Here is a 22216-nt window from a genome sequence, read left to right as displayed (position 1 = left end):
GAGGAAAGGATAGGGTTGTGCTGTGTGGGGTGGGAAGTGAGGCATCTCTCCCAGTAGAGGCAGGGCACCCTCAGCGGTGAGAACACAGAAGTCATCATGATCTCATAGTAGTTCAAAAGAGGAACCACTGTTCCTTCTTTTCTATCTCAATTCTTCATTTTTAAAGGGGGAGGCTGGTGCCAGGTTAGAAATCCTCACCAGTGTCTCGGTGTGCCCACACCCTCCCCTCAGCCTTGGACCCAGCACCATGAATGTATCTGTGCAGGGAGGAGAGGCGGGGACAGCCAAAACAGCTGAGAGCTCTTTGCACCTGCTCCTGTCTCATGGCAGTCAGCAGATCACCTTTATCTGAGATCTCAGAAGCACTGTCCATGGGAATAACCTGGAGCTGCAGCACTGTGCTGGCTACTGGCTGGAGGGCCGCCCCTGAGGGGCTGCTGGGCTCTGGAATGAAGACACGGCAGAGGTCGATGCACATCTGCCCTTGAGACTCCAGGGGGTTTGCAGCCACTGGGCTGGACAGCATGGCCCTGCACAGAGCCTCCTCCTCAGTACCTTCTGGCAGCTAGTCATGTGGAAGGGGATCCACCTTGTGGATGACCTCTCCTCTTCCAGCTGACTGCTGGCACTGATGCTAGTGGACAAAGAGCTTCAGGGCTTCTGGACCCTCTAGAGGAGATTTTGGAGATTCTTGGAGGACACACTCCAGACGCCCGAGTGGGATGAGTACAGGGACATGAAACTCGCGTGGCCCAGGTCTCCGGGCAGTATCTTGATGGAGGAGAAGTCCTTTAAGTTGAAGGACCTCGACAGCATGGATGACCCCACTCCTGCAGAGCAAAGTAAACATCAGTATGAGAAGCTTCAAGGAAGATGGCAGAAGTGGGACCCCCATCCTAAGATACCACTGAAGACCAGACCTAGGTCTATGAGCGTGAGGCCCACTGGAGGTGTGATGAAGACTACTATGTGGCTTTTGGTGTCATTTTATCATTATGGAATGAGGATAGTTCCCTTCATGAACCTGGACAGATGGGGGCCAGTGTCCTGGAACAGCTCCCAAGTTAGACCCAGACCCCTACTCTCAGCTGGGTCCCAGAAGGTAGTGCTCCTCCTGAGCAATGCCTCCTTCACTACACTGTGGTCCCTGTGTACAGGCTTCTCTACCAACCAACCTCACCTGAAGGTCACTTTCCTTCCCTCCATATCCACTCATGTGACCACATCCTCTTCCCCTGACCAGGGGGTCACATACAGTCCCCTCCATTGTCACTTGGGGGGTCATATCCCTTCCCTACACACACCTGGATGAGCTACATACCCTCCCCTCCACCTCTATTTGGGGATCACAAATGAAGTTTAAACAGATGACGTCAGAATTTTTGTGTTTTTGTGGACTTGCTTCTTTCGATCCATGTGACTATCCTTTGCTGACACTTATTCACACTGATGTGTTGAGCTGTAGCCCCCTCGTCTTACTTGGAGTCATCTTTCATTATATGAATGCACCACAGTTTGCTTTTCTAATATCCTGTGATGGCCATTTTAATTATACCCAGTTTGGGGTAATCATGCACAATGCTATAACAGATATTCTTGTTTTTCATTTTCTAACATTTCTTCCTGATATGTAGAAAATTTCTTCTTCATCCTTATCCTTATTCTTAAAGGCTACCTTAGCTAGGCATAGAATTCTGTATTGACTTTCCCCCTGCAATATTAAAAATATGATTATACGCTGTTCTGGCTTCCATTACTATGAAGTTAACTAATCAATAACTCCTTAGAAGGAAATCTGTTATTTATCACCTTATATTTAAAAAAAAGTCTGACATGTTGAGTACTTAAATTATAATGTGTCTAGAATTTTATTTCTCTTCTTGGATTCACTGGAATGTTCTATTTATCTGTGGTGCCTTCCAGACGTACTGCTAAATTCTCAGCTAACATGATTTCAAATATTGTCTTTTCCCAGTTCTGTCTCCTTCTTCTTTCTGAGACCTGGTTAAATTTATCATAGATGTGAAAATCTATTTTCAACCACAATCCTTTACATTTTACATTTCTTTGTTTATCTCTACTTGGTTAAGTAATTTTTTCAGATTGAGTTTCCAGTTCTCTTCACTTTTCGACTATGTCTAATATGTTGTTAAATCTGTGAAGTTTGGGTTTTGTTTTTTTTTTTTAAATTTCAGTGATATTTTTCATCATTGCGATTTTTTTTATCGATGTCCTTAGGTTTTTTTTTTCTGTTCCTTTCAGGTGTTTTCAAGTTTGTTTTCTACGTAGTTACATGAAATAATCATTGTTATTCCATGTTTTGTTCTTTTAAATCCAATATCTGAAATCTCTATGTATCTGTTTTACTAAAGTTTGCTATTTTCATATATAATTAATCATTTTTTATTGGGAGGGTCTCATTTTCTTTGTAGCTTTACTGCTTTCTTCACCTCTCTTTTGGGCACAGAGAGGACAGGAGAGAAAGTGTGGCATTCCTTTGCCCTCAAGATGTTCCCTTGAGCTCCACCTGCAACTTCTCAAGTTTCTCCCCCATAAACTAAGACATTTCTCTGCAGCATCAATCTGCTCCTACTGTGCTCCCATGATTTTCTTTGTACTGCCTCTTGTGCAGTGTCGTACAGTCTTCCCATTTTCACACATCTCCACATCATCTTGACTGACATCTCGACTATATTTCACTTAAGGATTTCCCGTCCCGTTTCCTGGTGACCCTGTGTTGTGCATCTCAAACATGGTTTTCCTGGGGATCATTTACACAAGTCTGCTCCTCCTCTGAGCTTCCACGTGATACTCCCTGCCCAGTTCTACAGAATTTGCACAGATATACATCCAGCCCCTGTCCTGCACACTCATCCTCAAGGTGCTGGTCAGATCTTCCCAGAAACTCACCTGGAATGTTAGGGAGAGCCCTACCTACTCCAGGCTCTGAGACATGACCTGCTGGGCGAGCTGCCTGGGGCACAGGAAACCGAAGCTTACCACTGACTTGATTTTTTGCTTTATCTATAGGCCTTTTCCTATGGTGATGACATTTCTCAGGATAAAATGCACCCTACTTTGTTCTGGTACAGTTGGTGTTTGGGTGATACCTTCTAAGAAAGACTGAGGAGAAGGTACTGAGAGAAGATGGGTGGGATGAGGAGATCACTATGACTCAGAAAGCAAACAGCTTAGGGAGAGGGCTGAAGTTCCTTTTTTTGGTCTAATCCTGTCTCACATTCCCCATCTGGGAGCAAATTGTAGGAGAGGGTGAAGAACATGTTCTCCTGTCTTCAGGTTGACAGGCCAGTCTATCTCCATGGCAGTGCATGGCTGGATGGTTTGCCAACTGCGTATGTGTGTGTGCTTTGTGTGTGTGTGTGTGTATGTAAGTGTGTATGTGGGTGCTTGTGAGATCAAATTCCTTTGGCCTGATGGTGAGTGAATTCCTCCCTGTGTCTGGGAGTAAGTGATCATTAGTAAGTTTTCACTGCATCCTACAGATCTTCTTGCCTGTTTTAGCAGAGAGCTTGAAGAGGCAGTGTCATGTCCTTTTAACCCAAAGCCATCTGAAACTGCAGGAATTTGTCATTTTTTAAAGTTCTTAGATCAGCAAGAACAGGGAAAATAATTCTTTTATATTGCATTTTTTTCTCCTCTTTTTTTTTTATTGTACTTTAGATGAAGGTTTACAGAACAAATAGTTTCTCATTAAACGTTCAGTACACATATTGTTTTATTACATTGGTTAACAACCCCATGACCTGTTAACAGTGTCCCTTCTCAACCTATCACCAACTTTCCTGTCCCCTCCTGCCTTCTAGTCCTTGTCCCTGGTCTGCTGTGCCTCATTAGTTCTGTTTTGTTTTATGAGGCTGTCCAATCCCTGGCTGAATGGTGAACTTCAGGAAGGGCTTCACCACTGAGCTAAAAGGGTGTCCGGGAGCCAGACTCTCGGGGTTTCTCCAGTCTCCTTTAGGCCAGTAAATCTGGTCTTTTTTTGTGGATCAGAATTCTGTTCTACATCCTTTTCCAGCTGTGTCCACAACCCTTTGTTGTGATCCCGGTCAGAACAGTCTGTGGTGGTAGCCGGGAACCATCTATCTAGCTGTACTGGACTCAGTCTGGTGAAGGCCTTGGTAGCTGTGGTCCATTAGTCCTTTGGACTAATCTTTTCCTTGTGTTTTGTTCTCTTCATTCTCCCCTGCTCCCGAAGGGCCGAGACCAGTGGAATATCTTAGATGGCTGCTCACAGGCTTTTGAGACCCCAGCTGCTACTCACCAAGGTAGAGTGTAGAACATTGTCTTTATAAACTGTGTTATGCCAATTGAGCTAGATGTTCCCCCAGGCAATGGTCCCCACAGCCCTCTGCCCAGCAATTCAGTCCCTCAGGGAGTTTGGAAATGTCTGTGGAGCTTCCATGACCTTTCCTTGTACAAGTTGTGCTGGCTTCCCCAGTAATGTGTACTGTCTTACCCTTCATCAAAGTTACCACTTATCTATTTAGTTCCCCCCCACTCCTCCCATCCCTCGTAACCAAAAAAGATTGTTTCTTTTTGTGTGTAAACTTTTACATGAGTTATACAGTACAGGTCTCATACAATATTTGTCCTTTTGTGATTGACTTATTTTACTCAGCATAATGTCATCCAGTTTTGTTCCTCTGACTCTCCTGTGCTGAGTTCCTTTTGTTTGTGGATTTTTTTCATTTCTTTTGTTTTTGTAGGTTTTGTTTTTACTGAGACTTTATGTTTTTCTTCCTTATTTTGATGAGTAGGTTTGTTAACTTTCTTTGTGTTTACCGTGAAATTTACCCTTATCTTCCTAGATTTGAACGAGTCTATTACTTGGTATCGCTTGACTTCCTCTCCATTAGAAGGTTCTATATCTACACCGTTTATTCCCTCTTTTATTGTTCTGATGTTGTTGTCATTTACAGATTAACCTCTCTGGCTCTCTTTTGTAATTATTTTGGTTTTGCATGGTTTTAAGAGTTCATTTCCTAGGTTGGTATCTGGTTAGTACAATCATGTGTCCTGTATTCAGCCTATGGTCTGATATTGTTAGTTCTCAGATCAAAGGACTTCCTTTAATAACTCTGGTAAGTTTGGTTTGGTTTTTACATAGTCCCTTAATTTCTGTTTATATGGAAATGAACTAATTTCACCATCATATTTGAATGAGAGTTTTGCAGGATATATTATTCTTGGTTGGCAATTATTTTCTTTCAAGGTTTTATATATGTCATCCCATTGTCTTCTTGCCTGCATGGTTTCTTCTGAATAATCTGAGCTTAGTCTTATTGTTTCTCCTCTGTATGTGAATTTTGTTTTTCTTGAGCTGCTCTCAGGATTCTTTGTTTGTCTTTGGTTTCAGTAAGTGTGACTATGATATACCTTGGTGATTTTCTTTTGGGGTCTATCTTATATGGAGTTTGTTGAGCTTCTTGGATGGTCAGCTTTTCATCTTTTATGATGTTGGGGAAGTTTTCTGTCAGCAATTTTTCAATGATCCTCTCTGTGTCATCTGTTTTCTCCCTCTGTTCTGGAACTGCAATCACTCACAGATTTTTGCTATTGATTTTATCCCACATAATTCTCAAGGTCTCTATTTTTCTTCATTCTTTTTTCTGATTTTTCCTCAAACAGAGTTGTATCCAAGTGTTTGTCTTCAATTCCACTGATCCTGTCTTCCACCGTTTCAAATCTCCTCCTCAGCCCTTCTGTGACACCGTCCAGTTCTGAAATCTTGTTGTTTATCTTTTGGATTTCTAATTGTCGTTTTTGTATAATTTCTAGTTGTGAATTTATTTTGACATTTTGTTCCTGCATTATTTTCCTGAATTCTTCCATTTTTTCTCTGTATTTTCCATGAATTTGTCTGCCTTCTCCATGAATTTGTGTATTTTTCCTCACTTTTGTCTGCTTTTTGCTTCAACTCTTGGATAATTCTGAGTATTAGAGATTTTAATTCCCTATCAGGTAGTTCTAGTGCTTTTTCTTCTACTGAAAAGTCATCTGGTGTTTTATTTTGGATGTCTACTGGAACTATCCTGTCCTGTTTTTGTAAATGTTTTGATATTGTCTGCTGTCTGCGGTGCATTCAGTAGTTATTTTTCTCTCTTACTGATTGTAGATTTGTTTGTTTCATGCTTTTTTTAAAATTTGGCTATGTCTGAACAGGCCAGCTGTGTGTTGTTGTTTGCTCATCTGTGGGCATGACTTGTCACCTCCATCTCCAATTGGCAGTGTCAGTCTCTTAGATATGGTACACCAGGTCAGGTCTAGCTGAAGAGGAGTTGCTGGGATGGGTTGTTTGTGACACTTACTACAGCCACCAGGGCTGTTGGTAATTAGTGCAGTGCAGGTTCCGGTAGGCCGTGCCTGTGTTGCTTGGTGGTGTGATGTTAAGCACACAGTGCAGGTAGTCAGGATGGAGGGGGCAGATTGTGATGTGTGGAGCTAAGATTGGTATGGGAGAGAGGAGTGAGGAACAGGAGCCAAAAACACAAACAAACAAAAAGAGTTCTGGGGACCTTGTTGTTGGAGTGGAGAGACGAGAGGCTATGAAATGGAGAAAAACAAAAGGGGGAAGAAGAAGAAAAAAAGAAAAGAATGAATAAATGAAAATTAGAAAGAAAAAAGAATAGGAAACCTCCCAGGGATCTCACCAGTGAGGCTATGAGGTCTGGGGAAGTTGTTCCCAGGTGTTGAGGTACAGCCTGGTTAGAAGGTGTAAAGGTATTCAGCACCAGGTATTCAAGGGACAGGAAAAGAAGGAAGGTATAGAGAGACGAGAAACTGTGTAATGAAGAAAGACTAAAAAGAGGAAAAGAAGGAAAAGGAAACATAACAAATTAAAAAAGAATAAGAAAAGCCTCCAAAAAAAAAACAGAAAAAAAAACACGAAAAGAGAAATGCTCCCAGGAATCCCTCTGTGCGTCTGCACAAGCTGAGGGGGTAGGTCCTAAGCCACGTAGCACTGCCCAGCCAGAACAGGCTTCCAACTTGAGAAAAGAAAAAGAAAATACACAAACAATTCAAAACAAACAAACAAACAAAAAAGTCCCGGGATCCCACCAGCATGGCAGCACAGACCAAAAAGCAGTTCCACACTCAAACGGAGCTCCGCAGCCCCTTAGGAAGAAGCAAAGATGGCGCCCGGAGCTGGGTATTTGAGCGAGAGGAGGGGAAGGTGGTGAGAAGTAAGGAAGAAATCAAAAGAAGCAGAAAAAAACAACACCAGCAGCCAACAAATGGTGCTCAGGGAGTAGGCTAGTGCGGGCGGGTGGAATCCAAGCAGCTGGTGTTTCCCAGCCAAGAGACTGTGGCCACAGAAAGCAGAGGAGGCTGAGTGGGGGTGAAGAAGGGTGGGGGGTGGGAAAGCGTATACTGCCAGTTACCGGATGTTCTGTCTCCTGCTGGAAACTCCATGGAGCTGCTTTCTCGTACCCCATATTTGCTGGTCTCGGATAGGAGTCCAAGAAGGTGGATCCATGAATCTCTTCTCACTCTCCATTCTCTGTCAGTTTCTCACTCCATTTGGTGCTTGACTGAGTTCTTTATGTCTTCATTTGATGTTTTAGGGTTTCAGGACTGCTGTTTTCTCTGTTTGGCTTAATTTTTCAGATCTTTCCGGTGGAGGGACAGAATGGTGCTTCTGCCTAGAGCGCCATGTTGGTGGAAGTCTGGAAAAATAATTCTAATACAGACTTGAAGATGAGAATAAAAATGAGCACTCTACAATCTAAAAATGTCCATTGCGTAGAAAACAATGAAAATATATCATTATTTTCTGCAAAACACTACTTTTGAAAATGGACACAGAGTCATGGCATTTGAAGTTTGCCATTGGCATCAAGAAGTAAAAACATTACCATTGTCCTTTCATCTGACTTCCAGTTGGTGATTTTTCTCTTTTTAGACAATATTTTACTATTCGGGAAAGTGTCTTGGTAGATCTCAAAGTGTCTCACCTGTGGCCAAACTTTGTTGTCCACCCCTTTTCCTTCCACAGGATTTCTTGCTCCTTGGGGCTAAACCACCACATTCTACAGAAAGAAAAGTAAGAGAGTATAAAATGAGCCCATGTTGTGTGGTCATAGGGGTCATACGCAGCAACACCAGTGCATTTTAGAGACACATAGATCTGCTTTCCTTTTGGTCAGCTCCAGGACGTGGGCTTCGCTGCCCCTCTCTGAGTTCAAGAACACACACATGTCATGTGGGGGTAGTAACATGATTGCGTTGGTCATAGTGTGCTGGTTTTTCTTATGTGTATGCATCACAATGAAGACATGCTATACTTTTCCTAACGAGTAGAAGGTCTCATGGTAGGCATGGAGAACCTTTTGTGTTTGTGTTTCTGACTCATGAAGGGCAGACTGTGGGGCACACACAGATCTTCTTATGCTTGGTGTCTTCTCCACACACTCCTGCTTGCTGGTGGTAAGTTCTGGCTACCTGGGAACCCCATGGGTTTCTACACCCACATCCCATATACAAGGTGTCATTGTTCCTTGTCTTGAGGTTAACCTGATTCATCAAAATGGTGACTGTATTGTCCCAAGTATGCCAGCTAGCAGACAGCAGGATTGACCACAGTTCCTGTACAGATTTGCTAACGTGTTCTTATTTTAACTTGCAGTGCTAATTTGGCTGGAACCAGACTAGAACTTGCAAAACATTTCCTTGAAAGTTTTAAAGGACCTGTAAGTGGAAAAGTTACAAGGAGACTTCTAAATAAAAACAGTAGATCTATTATATGCTATAGTCTCCCTTCCTTGATCTGACACTTAAAGAATATTGTTAAGATGTAAAATGATACACAAATGAGTAAAGATATAACTTCATAGGAAAACTAGAAGGGAAAACATTGGTTCAGAAACTAGGAGGACATCTTGAAGAGAGAAATGAAATGGGAGCCAATGGCAGTAAGGAGCACATCATCAGAAGAGGGTGCTGTAGGAGACAGGAGGGACCTCAGGAATGGCCATGAGGGAGAGAGTAGTGTTGAGGGGGACAGGTAAGTGAAAGTGAACTGAAGTGGTAACAAGTGGGGATACAGGTTTGCAGGAAATGTCGTATAGATAACGTTGGGGAAAGGTACATTTAAGTCTGAGCATCAAAGTTTAAATTTCTGGAAGAAGTGACATCAATTAACTGGGAAGGTAACTCCTTTTCTTAAGTGAGAAAGCATCATTCCACCTTGGAAGAGTTAGAATTAAGTATAGAAACTTTTAAGAGAACCAACCCCCTCATATTAATATTTTACATTACACAGTCAAACACGTTTGATATTTTATGTTCTTGAATGCAGAAGAGAACTTGTCCTGCTGAGGGTGGGGTGGGGAGAGTGTAGGCCCTCTAGGTCTCTAAGGCGATGAGCATGGCCTTGTTGTCTAACCGTGGCCACCAAATGGGAGCAGGGAAGTCCTGTCTGGGTGAATCTTGAGCAGGATAAACGTGATGATCGATGACAAGTGGCTGGCAAAGGGGCTGCCAGGTAGTGAGTTCAGTGATATCCCTGAGGCAGGCTGTGAAAAGGTGTTTGTGAGTTGGCTCTGTGACACCTCGTAGAGTGTGCGCTGTCACTCCAAAGGAGGAGAAGGGGGTCTCACTATGTTTCCCCGGAATGTACCTTACAGCTCAACAGAACAGGGTAAGCACGACCACACTTATCACTTGCTTTTTGAGAGCCACCTTCCTGTCTCTCTAAAGACCCTGTCCTTCAGCCTTACAGAGGTGAAGAATCAGCCAAGCGGGGAACTAATGAACACTGGTCAGCTATGGCTGCTTCTGTTGACTTGGTGAGAAATGGTGTCTTCATCCTCCTTATGGGCTGGCTCTGGGCTCAGCTCCATTCATGGAAATAAGGGGCTCCCCACACAGAGGCAACCCGGGTAACGTGAAGTGGGAGGAAGAATCAGGCTGGCCATGCACTTAGGCTTTGACTCATTCAGCCACACCCAGTGTCTCCAGCACTGACATCTAACACCGAGCTTGGCTCTGGAGGACTCAGAAGGTGACACCACTGGTCCAGACATGTTCCTTTCATACATGGAGTCTTGTCCCACCTGACCTGAGAAACTCTTATGGGAGCCTTTCCACTGGGGTCATAAAGTGGTGCCGATGCCACATGGGTCACACACAGACCTGACTCACAGCACCTTGGCTTGGACGTGGCCAGGTACCATCAGGAGCATGCACATTTCTACATGGAAGACCTGCCCACTGGAGCCTTTTTCACAACCTTGTTGATGATGCAATGATTTCACTGAGAGCAACGAGCCAAGGATTCTCTTCCCAGGACAGCTGGTTCCCACTCTTTTCACAGGGGTTCAGTTAACATTCACGATTAGGAAAACGCATTACCCACTTTGAGAACCTTCTTTTCCTGCTCAGATCAGTTTTAACTGGACCCCCAGGGACCTCCACGATAACTTATTTGAACAAAGCTTTCTGTATATGTCGGGCATCTTAGTAGTAAAGACAACTGCTGCTGGGATTTGCAGAGACAAGGACAGTGCTCTCTGCTATGAGAGGCTTTGCCCAGTAAAGTCCCATCTTTTCCAGATGGAGTTCTTTCTTTTCAAGCTGTAAACAATGAACAAAGTGTCCTTTCCATAACGTCCTGGATTCCATGATGATTCTGGGTGGGAGCTCAACATAGTGTGAACCTCACTTTTCTGGCTGAGACAGGGAATCGTGGTAGGTTAAACGTAGGTTAACTGTAGAATTTATCAGCCAAACCACTGAAAGTCAAGGGGACAAGGACATCAGGTGTTGACTGGGACTGTTCCAGGCAAATGGGAACACAAGTCTCCCTGGCTATAATGGCAGCAGAAAAAACTATGGCCTCTTGCTCACGGCTTGGATTGAGGGCAAGTTTTAGTCCCTGATTCTGTGTAGGGGCAAAGTGAGGTCATGATAGAGAGTCTCCACTAAATGTGTCTCCAAATTTTCAAAAGAAGTGCAGTCAGGGAAAAGATGTGTCACCCCCTTTGCCATTTGTCTTTGATTACAAGAAACTCTGTCTGGTTCCCACAGGGATTGGGGCAGGCTGAAACTCCTACCATGAAGAAGACGGAGTCACCTGCAACCTTCAGAAACCAGCAAAGTAAAAAAATCTGCTCAAAACAACAACCAGAGTCTCCCGGATACAGTCGTCTGGAATGGCTGCAGAGGAGGGTGCGCCCTAATGGAGTCGGTCTTCCTGGCTTGACTGTGTGAAGAGTGGACATGGAAACCACACACCACACTCCACATGCATGCACACACAGACTCTACACACTAACACATACTCACATGCACTCACTAATGCACACACCCTTTCTCACTCGGACATACATATACACACAAACACACTAACACTCAAAATTACACTGACACACATGCATGAGTCACAAACACACACTTACTCTTACACACCCATAACCCTTCCATTCTCACACATACTCTCACTCTTGCACACGCATATGCACACAGTCAGACATATCCTCACACATACTGAGTCACACTCACACCAATGCATGCACATGCATGCACACACACTTTCACACACACACACGTGCACAATCATCCATGTAGCATTGCAATCTAAGAGCGAGGCTAGGGGATTCCAGACATGTGATCACTCTGGGTAGTGTCCGCAGCTATGATACACATCAATGGTGAAACAGAAGCACATTTAGTACCTGTACATGTCCTTCCTCCATTTGGACAATGGATCTTTCTTAGGTGTTGAGTTTTCCCAGCTCTTTTTCCAGTGTTGCTTTATGTACTCAAGTGCTGTCAATCCCTTATCCCCTAGGAAGAAGAGAGAAGTAAAAGGGTCGAGAGTCACCATCCCCCATCAGTGAGCATATGTGGGCATGACTTCTCAGAGAAGTGAACACTCTCTGGACTGGCCCCCAGGCATCTGACAGCATCGGAACTGGATTCCTAACTGAAACACTGTGGACCTGCTGAACTTCCTGGTGTGTGGGGTGAAGGAGTGAGTCCCTCCACCCCTCCAGTGCCCACCTGGCCTTTGAGAGCATCTGCTCTTACCTGTGCAGTGAGGTTCACCGTGGTCTCTGTGTGTCTTGCCGTATAATCTCTCTGAGCTTCTTGTTTAAACTCCCCACAGTGGGGACACGGCCTGCTCCACTGATTTCATGTTACCATGAAGCCACACATGGCTGGCAGTGGCAAGTGCCCCATGGCCTGGGAATAGTGGCAGGTGGTAGTGGGCAGAATCTGCATCTTGGGGGAGTGGGGAAGTCTCCGCCTTGTCACCCCATCAACAGCAGTCAGTGTTTCCAGGGGGACATGAGAAAAGAAGCCTGTCTGTGGTCACCTCTCACTGGGCCCCCAGGTCCTGCCCTGGTACAGCCTAGGAGGATCATACCTTCTGGGGGTGCCACATGAAGACTGAGTAACAGCTCAGAGAAAGACCTCACTGCCTGCATGGATAAGTTCAAAAGCCAAACAACCCCACTCAGAGAAGTTCGCTGAATGTGTCCACAGTTTGCGTGTTTCTCCTGTGGCTCGTGCAGTGTCTCACCTGCTCACCTGCGCTTCCCTCTTTGTTTTGGAAAGGGACCGAGCCAGGCTCAATTCGTCAAGGACAGTTTGAGCAGGCCTCAAGGGACTCTGCAGGAAAAGGATGCATTTGGGGACAGGAGCTGACTCCTGGCACTCTCGGCCCTAACTCACTTCCTAAAACAACAGTTCTCAGTCATGGGCCTCCAAGGTCGAGGGGTTGTGGACACTGCAGTTATTGCAGCCACCTGCCTCCCAGGTCATGAGGCTTCAGAACAGTGCACAGTCTCAGGGTTCTGAGAGTGGAGGCACTCCTTCCACTCATCATCCATGGGTCACATGTGGGCAGGAGGGGCACAGACCCCACCCAACCAGTAGTGGGATGGCGGTACACACGGATGTACCGGTGGAACAATAGCAGGGATCCTAGCATCAGGAGACCTGAGAAGACCAGCACCAGCACAGCTGCCCTGATGGTCAGGAGCACAGGGGCCTTGATCTTTATGGCAAAAAAGGGAAGGAAGAGCAGCCAGGTGTTCTCATCCATGATCTCTGTCAGAGATAACGGAGAGACCACACTGGCTCAGCATGGAGTGGGCAGGGGTGTATGGGGTGGATGGAGAAGAAGGGAGGCAGATGGGGAGTGAGCTTGGGTGGACAGGCAGTGGGTGGGTGTGTTCATGGTGGTCAGAAGTGAATGGGAATGAACAACATAGACGAGGAGTAAATGTGGAATAGACTGGAGAGTGAGTGGACAGAGAGTGGACAGTGTTGATTTGAAGTGGACAGGGATTGTTCAAGGAGTGTAGGGGAAGAGAACGGGGTATGTATTTGGAGGTGGATGAGGATGCACAGGGGAGAATGGGGGTTGATGAACAGTGGATGGAGGTCGACAAGGAGTGGACAGGTAGTGAATGGGCCTGGAGACAAATGTACAATGGTGTACAGGGTAATGGAGGTGGAGAAAATGTAGGAGGAGAGTGGGTAGTGAGTGGAGGGCAGTGGACAGGGAGAGTGGCCCCGCTTCCTATTACTGACATACCATGACCAGCATGGCCTCCATCCAGCTCATAGACATTTGATGAGCTTTGGGATGAAGTTTGGACGTTGATTGCTGCCTTCAGCTCAGGGTTGGAGCCTGCCAGGGAGCATGGATGAGGAGCCATAGGACATCTTTCTGCTCAGGCCATGCCTGGCTAAATTGCCTTCATGGAGCCAGCCTTGCTGTCTGGCTCCACACTAAAAAAGTTTTGCCTGGAATGGTGGTCAGAGGGTAGGGCTAAGTGGCCAGCTCTAAACCACGAGTCACCCCCAAGCTGAAGTAATACAATAACAGGGTCACAACATACTTTCAAAATGGGAGTCCAAGTGGATCACCTCCTTATCCACCCAGTATTGTACCATGAGATACATTAAGATGGCCATCAGGCAGAGGAGGCATGCCAAGGCTGACACCACAAGTGTAAAGAACCACTTGAGCAAGAGAACCAGAGACAAGAGCTGTGAGACAAGCCAAACTCACAGCCTTGAAAGCTGCCAGCATGAGGATTCAGAACGGGTCTTTTGCCCACAGCTCATGGCCTCATTGCCGCCTCTGTCTCCTATTTCCTATATTGTACAAACCAGGGCTCCCTCTGGTTGTGAGGAGCATTGCCCCCTTCACTCCTATGATGCCTAGGGACTGTGGCCTATGTTTCCAGCTGGGACCCTTCCACCCTCGCACTGCCAAGGCTCTGGGCCCATCCACTCTCCTCATGACAGGGCCATAGACCCCCACCTTGTTCCTAGACAGAGCCTCCCCTAAGGCTGTCTGGGGGCTGAGGGTTTGAGCCATGTGTTGACAAGCAGTGCCAGACAGAAGTCACCAAGGTGCATGCAGAAGTGGCCAGAATACCAGCATGGGGAGCTGCCCACCACCCTGACCAACTGCCCTAGGGCTCCTCCTCATGGAGCAAGGGGGCTGGAGAGCCATTGCAGGCTCTCTTGCCCATGCAGCTCTGATGGTGTTGCTTCAATTGTCAGAGCCTTGGTACTACTGCTCAACAAGGGCACCCGCCTTCTCACAGGAAGCAGGGATCTGTGCTCTTACATGGCCTCAGTGTCCTGTCTGCTCACAGGGACTCTGAGCCCATGTCTGCCACAGAATGGCAGGGGAGCAAATGGAATCAAGTCTCCACGTAATGTGTCATGATACATGGTCCTCAGGGCCGTCTCTACCCGCACAGCACCCGAGAGGCCTAGTTCCGACACTTAGCTATGGTCTTTTCTCAGTAGTACGGGGTAGGTGAACAGAGAACATGACTGACTCTGTCAGGGAGCTGTACAGCTCTCTGATGCTCAGAGGGGATTTACCAGCTGAGCCCAGAGCATCATGGTCCTTTAGACCAAGAGGGTCCTTTAGACCAACAGACCGGCCCCTCTTCAGGAAGAATTGCCTCCCACCCATGGGCTGAATTTCTCATCCCAACACAGCCTGGGGCAAAAGCCAATGGCTGGCCAGGTCCCTCTGCCCCTCGGCTGCTTTCTCTGCATGGTCTGTGTTCTATAACTGCCTTCTTTAACGGGTTAACGATTTAATTGTTTAACTGCTGCTCTAGGGGCTCAAAGCCTCGTTGGATTGAAGCAGACACCCTAGTACAGTGAGCTCAGCGGCCCTGCATGTCATGTCCTTTCTGTGCCACCTGCAGAGAGGACCCCTAACAGGGATTTCCAGGCTGGAGTCAGGGGAGTTCCTGTGCTCCCGTGGTCTCAACACAAATCCCATTCGTACTAAGGTGCTGAGCACGTCCAAGAATGACTCCACCCAGAATGGGTTTCAGAACACCATGGAGGAGGCCACTGGGTGTGGAACTGAGTTCTTGCCACGTGGAGGACGGGACCCTTGAGCCCCTGCCACTGGCCCATGACCAAGCTCACCAATAGTTCGTGCTGTCCACACAGATGTTAAGTCACACACAGTGATGATGGAAACCTGCAGTGCATTTGTTGCATGCCATACAGTGTTTGGCTCTCACACTCCTGGAAGAAAGACTGCAAGAGGAGCATTTGTCACCTGCACCTGAGGGCCAGGTGGGGCCAAGCATAGTCCCACCAGCAGGGGCTGTGCATGTGAGGAGAGAATGACCAGCTTCAGGCTCCTCCTTCCTCAAACCCCAGCCGGAAACAGGGAGCTCTGAGTTCTCCTGATGTAGGACCGGGGAGGGGTGCAGAGTGAGGACCCTGGAGGAGAATCAGGGACAACTCTTGGCAGAAGCATCCACGGGTACCTAGAATGGGTAGGGGGCCACCCTGAAACCTCACAAGCCTCCCTACATCAGCATGAGGGTTCTGGACAGCCCGGTGCCTCCAGTGGAGGTGAAGATGTCATGTGGTTCCAGAGCCTGGAGGTTCGGCTCAGACCCCACCCTGAGCTCCCTGGTCCCCCTGCATCCCAAATCAGCCATATTGACCCCCAGCACACACCTCCACAGACTCCCATGACATCTGGAGACCTCATACCCAGCCAGGCCATCATGATTCCCCCTACCTCCTAAGTGTAGGGGTTCCAGAAACCCAGGGAAGACAGCTAGCTCCCTCCTCCTTGGCTCTTGGAGGTTGGGAGGAACCTGTCCTGCACAGGAAGACGTTGAGATAGGGGAACACTAAGCTCTCCTGCTCCTCATTCAAGAGGAAGCACCTCTTTTGAATAGCATAAAAATATGTGGCCCCCATGAACCAGCCCTTAAGCTTTCTGAGCCTCAGCTTCCACATCTGTAAAACGGGAACAACGGGGGTACCCACTCATGTGGAGCAGCAGGATTTTAAATGTGAAAGTCTCTAAAAAGTGCAGACACAGCTTCTGTGTGAGGCAAGAATCCCTAAATGTCATCTTTGGTCTCTCCCAGGGCCACTGCACAGGATGACAGTGTTTCTGGAGCACTGGACACGACCAGGACATCACAGAGAGGCCAAGTGTTGGAGAACTCACGCAGTGACTCCACACAGGTGGCAGTAGTGGGTCTCAGTGAAGCGCGAGAGTTTGGACCAGTTGAAGATGGTCCCGGGCTTCCTGTAGTTCTTGCAGCGTTAGGAGGAGCCCGCTGGTCACCTGCGGGTGTGTCAAGGAAACTTGGCTTCTGGCTGTGGTCAGGTTGGAAGCTAGGAGCCAAGTCTGAGGTCACAGGCAGTGCTGTGGCCTGTCTGTGCAGGCTGCAGATCAAAGCTCCCTCCACACTTGGCCCAGTGTGAGCACCTCAGTGATGTCTGGGTCTAGTGGCAGCCCTCCTTTCCCCTTCCTGTGCTCAAGAATCCCCAACCTGCTGAATCCTCACTTGACTTGGAGTGGCACACAGTCCGCCCAGACACAGGCTCCGTCCTCAGGACTTGGACAGAAATCAAAGGCCTCGACCTTGCCAGCAGGCAATTTCTTCTAGGATGCAAGACAGAGTGGTTTGTTGAGCAAAGGCACTCTAAACTGAAATGACCAACCAGGGGCAGTGACAGGCTGTTCAGATGAAGGTCTAGACTCCACTTGCATTAGTAACACCAGAGACAGGCCACAGTGACCCAGAGGTATGTCCACATCACCCCGTGCTATTAGGGCCTCATGCAGGGATGGATTGAAGAGAGAATTATTTCAAGAAGAAATGAAAGTATACATGCTTGTATGAATGAATGAATAAAGGGTTGAAACACCCAATGCAATGAGACTTTCCAGGACAACAAGCTTTAGGACCTGGGGACACCTGTGTACATTAGTCCAGTGTGACCAAGGCTGAGAAATGGTTTGACGTGGTAAGTGGTGGTACTGGGAACTCCCAGGACTTACTATTCCATGTGTTTCTATGAGTCTGGATGGACGGTTTTTTCCCTGGGGAGCTTTATCCCTGGGAATCTCCTTCAAGTGTCCTTGGGTGACCATCTTGGTGCAAACATGCTTACCAGAGACACCCCTGACCTTTCTGTACCAACTTCCCTTGACCCCAATCAGACCCCAGCACCCAATGGGTCTGGGGTCCTCCCCTCGGGACAGCTGAAGGCCGATGCCGGGAAGCTGCCTGTGCCTTTTGCCTCCAGGACCTGTAGCAACACCAACTTCTCCTAGATTTCAGGGCTTCCACACTCTGCTCCCTGGGACCACAAGAGACTGGCTACTCCACCCTTGATCTAGAGACCTGTGAGGCTGCCTCAATGGCCGCAGATCCTCAGTGCTGGGCTCAGGGGAGGTTGCCCAACAAAATCTGTGTCCTTTCTAGACTGGGCCTGATGAGCAAACCCTGAAAAACTGCCCACGGCTGAGTTCCTTAGCTGTCCCCACACCCGAAGGTCACAGTCGTGGCCATGAGGAGACCCTGAAGACTTCCACAGACGCACAGAGAGATGGCAGGTACTTCTGCTGAGTGTCATCATGAAGTGGGGTCTGTGACAGTCTATGTGCTTCTGTTCCAGTTTCCACCAGCCCTGGGGAATCGCAGCCTTGGTCTCTCTGAAGTCTGTTCAGTATAGGGATGTACCTTGAGCCTGACCTGACCTGACCTGAACTTCTCGGGGCGGAACTGGGCTTGTGGGTCTGGGTGAACATCTCTCCTACCCACTCTGTTCCTGTCCCATGATGGATGCTTCTGCCCCCCCCCCAGTGGCCACAGCACAGCTTGAGGGGCACCTGGGCTCTGGGGCTGGGGGACATCACAGGGGCAGGAGGACAGTGGGGTAACACTGGGCCCCAAAGTCTCAGATCTATGGTGGGAGTCATTCTGTTGGGAACTGAGCCTGAGTCCAACCACACAGGACTTGGTACTGAGCCGCCCTCCGGCAGGGAGAAGACTCAGGCCTGGGCTCCTGAGGAGGAAACTCGGCTCTAGGTATGCACGGGGGTATAGGTAGCGGCTGGACGAGGAAGCGTGTAAGTGCTCAGAGTGATGCCCTGGGCCAACGACCACAGGATGACTCTTGAGAACCCCGTGGGGTAGAGGGGTATGTTAGAGGTCAGAGGAGAAAGAAGACAATGGAGTGAGCACTGCGAGTTATGAATCCCACAGCCCCAGGACGATCGATGCCAGAGGAGAGCGCGAGCGCAGGGAAGGGGGTGTCCTTACTGCAGGTGGGGCTCGAGGTGGGGGCAGGGGCAGAAGGAATGTGTCTCTTTCACCAGCCCACAGGTCACTGTGGAAAATGGCCCCACCCATCTCATCCTCTGCATACAGATGTTCTTAACTATGAAGGAGGAGGGGGTCTTCTCAGAGAAGAGCCCAGGGAGGGGGTGTCCTACAGGGGCAACACCGGGCCAACTTGGAACTGGGACACAAGGACCACTGAGGGGACAAGGAGCCCTATCCCCTGGTGCCCCTGAGAGACCTGAGAAGCATGACCTCCCAACCCCTCTGGGACAGACCCTCCTGTCTAGCCAGGTTCAAGCTGTCCTTGGACACGATAAGGTCCTCGCAGTGTGACCACATGCGAGATAAGCATTCAGTATGTGGCAACTGTCTGGGAAAGTCAGTGGAGACCTGGGCTTCACTATGCTGGAGCCAACTTCCAGAGCGACACGTCAACTGGTCCGGCCACAGAGTCCATCTGCAGGATGGGACAGGGAGAGCACCGAGAGTCTGCCCACAGTCCTGAGTTCCCACCCCGATGTATTAGCCTCAGCCCCTAGAACCCCCATGAGGTCTTACTTGCGGCAACCCAACCCCCACAGAGGTCTCCACCCACAGCCAACACACCCACAGGAGGTCTCACCTGCAGGCCCGGTACCACACGTTGTCTCCACCTATGGAACCACACTTAAGGGACCTCCACTTGCCACCCACAGGCCCAATGGAGTCTCTGCCCTTATCCCAGAGGCACTTCCCCTCCAGTACACCTAACCAAGTCCCAGCCCCTCGCACCCTAGTTAGTGTGTTCTGCACATGGATTTGGGGCTGGCTGGATCAGCACCCCCACTATCATCAAGAAGATTAACAAAATGGATATGAGAGACTTCCAACAAAAGGGTGCTCTAGGCAGACGCACCACACCGTCCCTCCACAGCAAAGATCGGAAAAACTAAGCCGAACAGAGAAAACAACAATCCTGAAACCCTAAAACATCAAATGAAGAGATAAAGAACTCAGCCAACCACCAAATGGAGTGAGAAAACTGACAGAGAATGGAGAGTGAAGAGAGACTCATGCAGAGGTCCCCTATCAGCTAAAGCAGCTCGGATCCACCATCTTGGACTCCTATCAGAGACCAGCAAACAGGGGGTACAAGAAAGCAGCTTCACGGAGCTTCCAGTGGGAGACAGAACAACTGGTAATTTGTGATATATGCTTTCCCACCCCCAACCCTTCTTCACTCCCACTAGGCCTCCTCTGCTTCCCGCAGCCACGGTCTCTCGTCTGAGAAGCACCGGCTGCTTAGATTCCACCCGCCTGAACTGGCCGGCTCTCTGAGTGCCATTTGTTGGCTGCTGGTGTTGCTTTTATCCGCTTCTTTTGATTTCTTCCTTACCTCTCACCACCCCCCCCCTTTTGTTCAAATACCGGGCCCCATACATCATCTTTCCTTCTTCCTGAGGGGCTGCGGAGCTCTGTTTGAGTGTGGAACTGCTTCCCGGGCTGGGCAGCCACACTGGTGGGATCCCAGGGCTTTTGTGTGTTTGTTTTGAATTGTTTGTTTGTTTTCTTTTCCTTTTCTTGAGGTGGGAGCCCGTTCTGACCAGGCTGTGATGCGTGGCTTGACACCTACCCCCTTGGCTTGCGCAGAAGTGCAGAGGGATACCTGAGGGCATTTTTTTTGTGGGTTTTTTTTTTCTGTTTTCTTGGGGGCTTTTCTTGTTCTTTTTTTAAAAATTCGTTTTGTTTTCTTTTCCCTCTTTTTCCCGTTTTGTCATTCTTCATTACTAAGTTTCTCAACTCTCTATACCTTCCTTCTCTTTCTGTTCCCTGAATACCTGGTGCTGAATACCTCTACACCTTCTAGCCAGGCTGTACTGCGACACCTGAGAACAATTTCCCCAGACCTCATAGCCACACCGGTGGGATCCCTGGGATCTTTGCTCTTCTTTTCCCTTACTGATTTTTATTTATTCATTTTTTTCTTTTCATTTTTTTTCTCCGTCTTCCCCCTTTTTTTCCCTCCGTTTCATAGTCTCTTATCTCTCCACTCCAATGGCAAGCTCCCATAGCATTCTTTATTGTTTGTATGTAGGTTTTTGGCTCCTGTTCCTCTCTCTTCTCTCCCATATCCATCTTAGCTCCACACATAACAATCTCCCCACTACATCCTGCCTACCTACACTGTGCGCTTAACATCACACCACCAAACAGCACAGACACGGCCTACTGGAACCTGCCCTGCACTGATTACCAACCCTCCCTGGTGGCTGTAGTAAGTGCCACAAACAACCCGTCCCTGTAACTCCTCTTCAGCTAGACCTTCCCTGCTGTACCATATCTGAGAGACTAACACTGCCAACTGGAGAAGGAGGTGAAAAGTATCGTGCCCACAGATGAGCAAACAACAAAGAACACACAGCCTGTCTGCTCATACATAGCCAAATTAAAAACAAAGGACAAAACAAACAAATCTACAATCAATAAACGAGAAAAATACTGAATGCCCCAAAGATAGCAGACAATATCAAAACCTTTACAGAAACAGGACAGGATGATTCCAGTAGGCATCCAAAATAAAACAGCAGATGACGTTCCAGTGGAAGAAAAGGCACTGGAACTACCTGATAGGGAAATCAAATCTCTAATACTCAGAATTATCCAAGAGCTGAAGCAAAAAGCAGACAAAAATTAGGAAAAAATAGAAAAATTCATGGAAAAGACAGACAAATACATGGAATAATTCAGGAAAATAATGCAGGAACAAAATGCCAAAATAAATTCACAACTGGAAATTATACAAAAACAACAATTAGAAATCCAAAAGATAAACAACAAGATTTCAGAAATGGACAGTGTCATAGAAGGGCTGAGGAGCAGATTTGAAACAGTGGAAGACAGGATCAGCGGAATTGAAGACAACTACTTAGATACAACTCTGTTCGAGGAAAACTTAGAAAAAAGAACAAAGAAAAGTGAAGACACCCTGAGAATTATGTGGGATACAATCAAAAGCAAAACTTTGTGAGTGATCGGAGTTCCAGAACGGGGAGAAAACAGAAAATGCAGAGAGGATCATTGAACAGCTGCTGACAGAAAACTTCCCCAATATCATGAAAGATGAAAAGCTGACCATCCAAGAAGCTTAACCAACCCCATATAGGAGAGACCCCAAAAGAAAATCACCAAGGCATATCATAATCACACTCACCAAAACCAAAGAATCCTGAGAGCAGCTCGTGAAAAACAAGATGTCACATACAGAGGCGAAACAATAAGAAGATCATATTATTCAGCAGAAACCATGCAGACAAGAAAGCAATGGGATGACATATACAAAACCTTTAAAGAAAAAAATTGCTAGCCAAGAATAATATATCTTGCAAAACTCTCATTCAAATATGGTGGTGAAATTAGGTCATTTCCAGATAAACAGAAATTAATGCAATATGTAAAAACCAAACCAAACTTACAAGAACTATTAAAGGGAGTTCTTCAGTCTGAGAACACACAATTTCAGCTCACAGGCACAATCTAGGACACAGGATCGTACCAGCCAGATACCAATCTAGGAAATGAACTCTCAAGGACTATCCAAAACCAAAAGAAATACAACA

At 47.3% G+C, this 22216-nt stretch overlaps 1 pseudogene; it reads right to left on the bottom strand.

Annotated features, from left to right (window-relative positions):
• Positions 1 to 669: 669 nt before the first annotated feature.
• The window catches only part of LOC101359089 (putative serpin A13), a 58745-nt pseudogene continuing 37198 nt past the window's right edge, over positions 670 to 22216 (bottom strand).

This window comes from Trichechus manatus, unplaced genomic scaffold (genome assembly GCF_000243295.1).
Source record: "Trichechus manatus latirostris isolate Lorelei unplaced genomic scaffold, TriManLat1.0 scaffold00353, whole genome shotgun sequence".
NCBI classification, from domain to species: domain Eukaryota; kingdom Metazoa; phylum Chordata; class Mammalia; order Sirenia; family Trichechidae; genus Trichechus; species Trichechus manatus.
The sequence above is the reverse complement of the archived record's forward strand: the minus strand, read 5'-3'. Positions and strand labels throughout refer to the sequence as shown.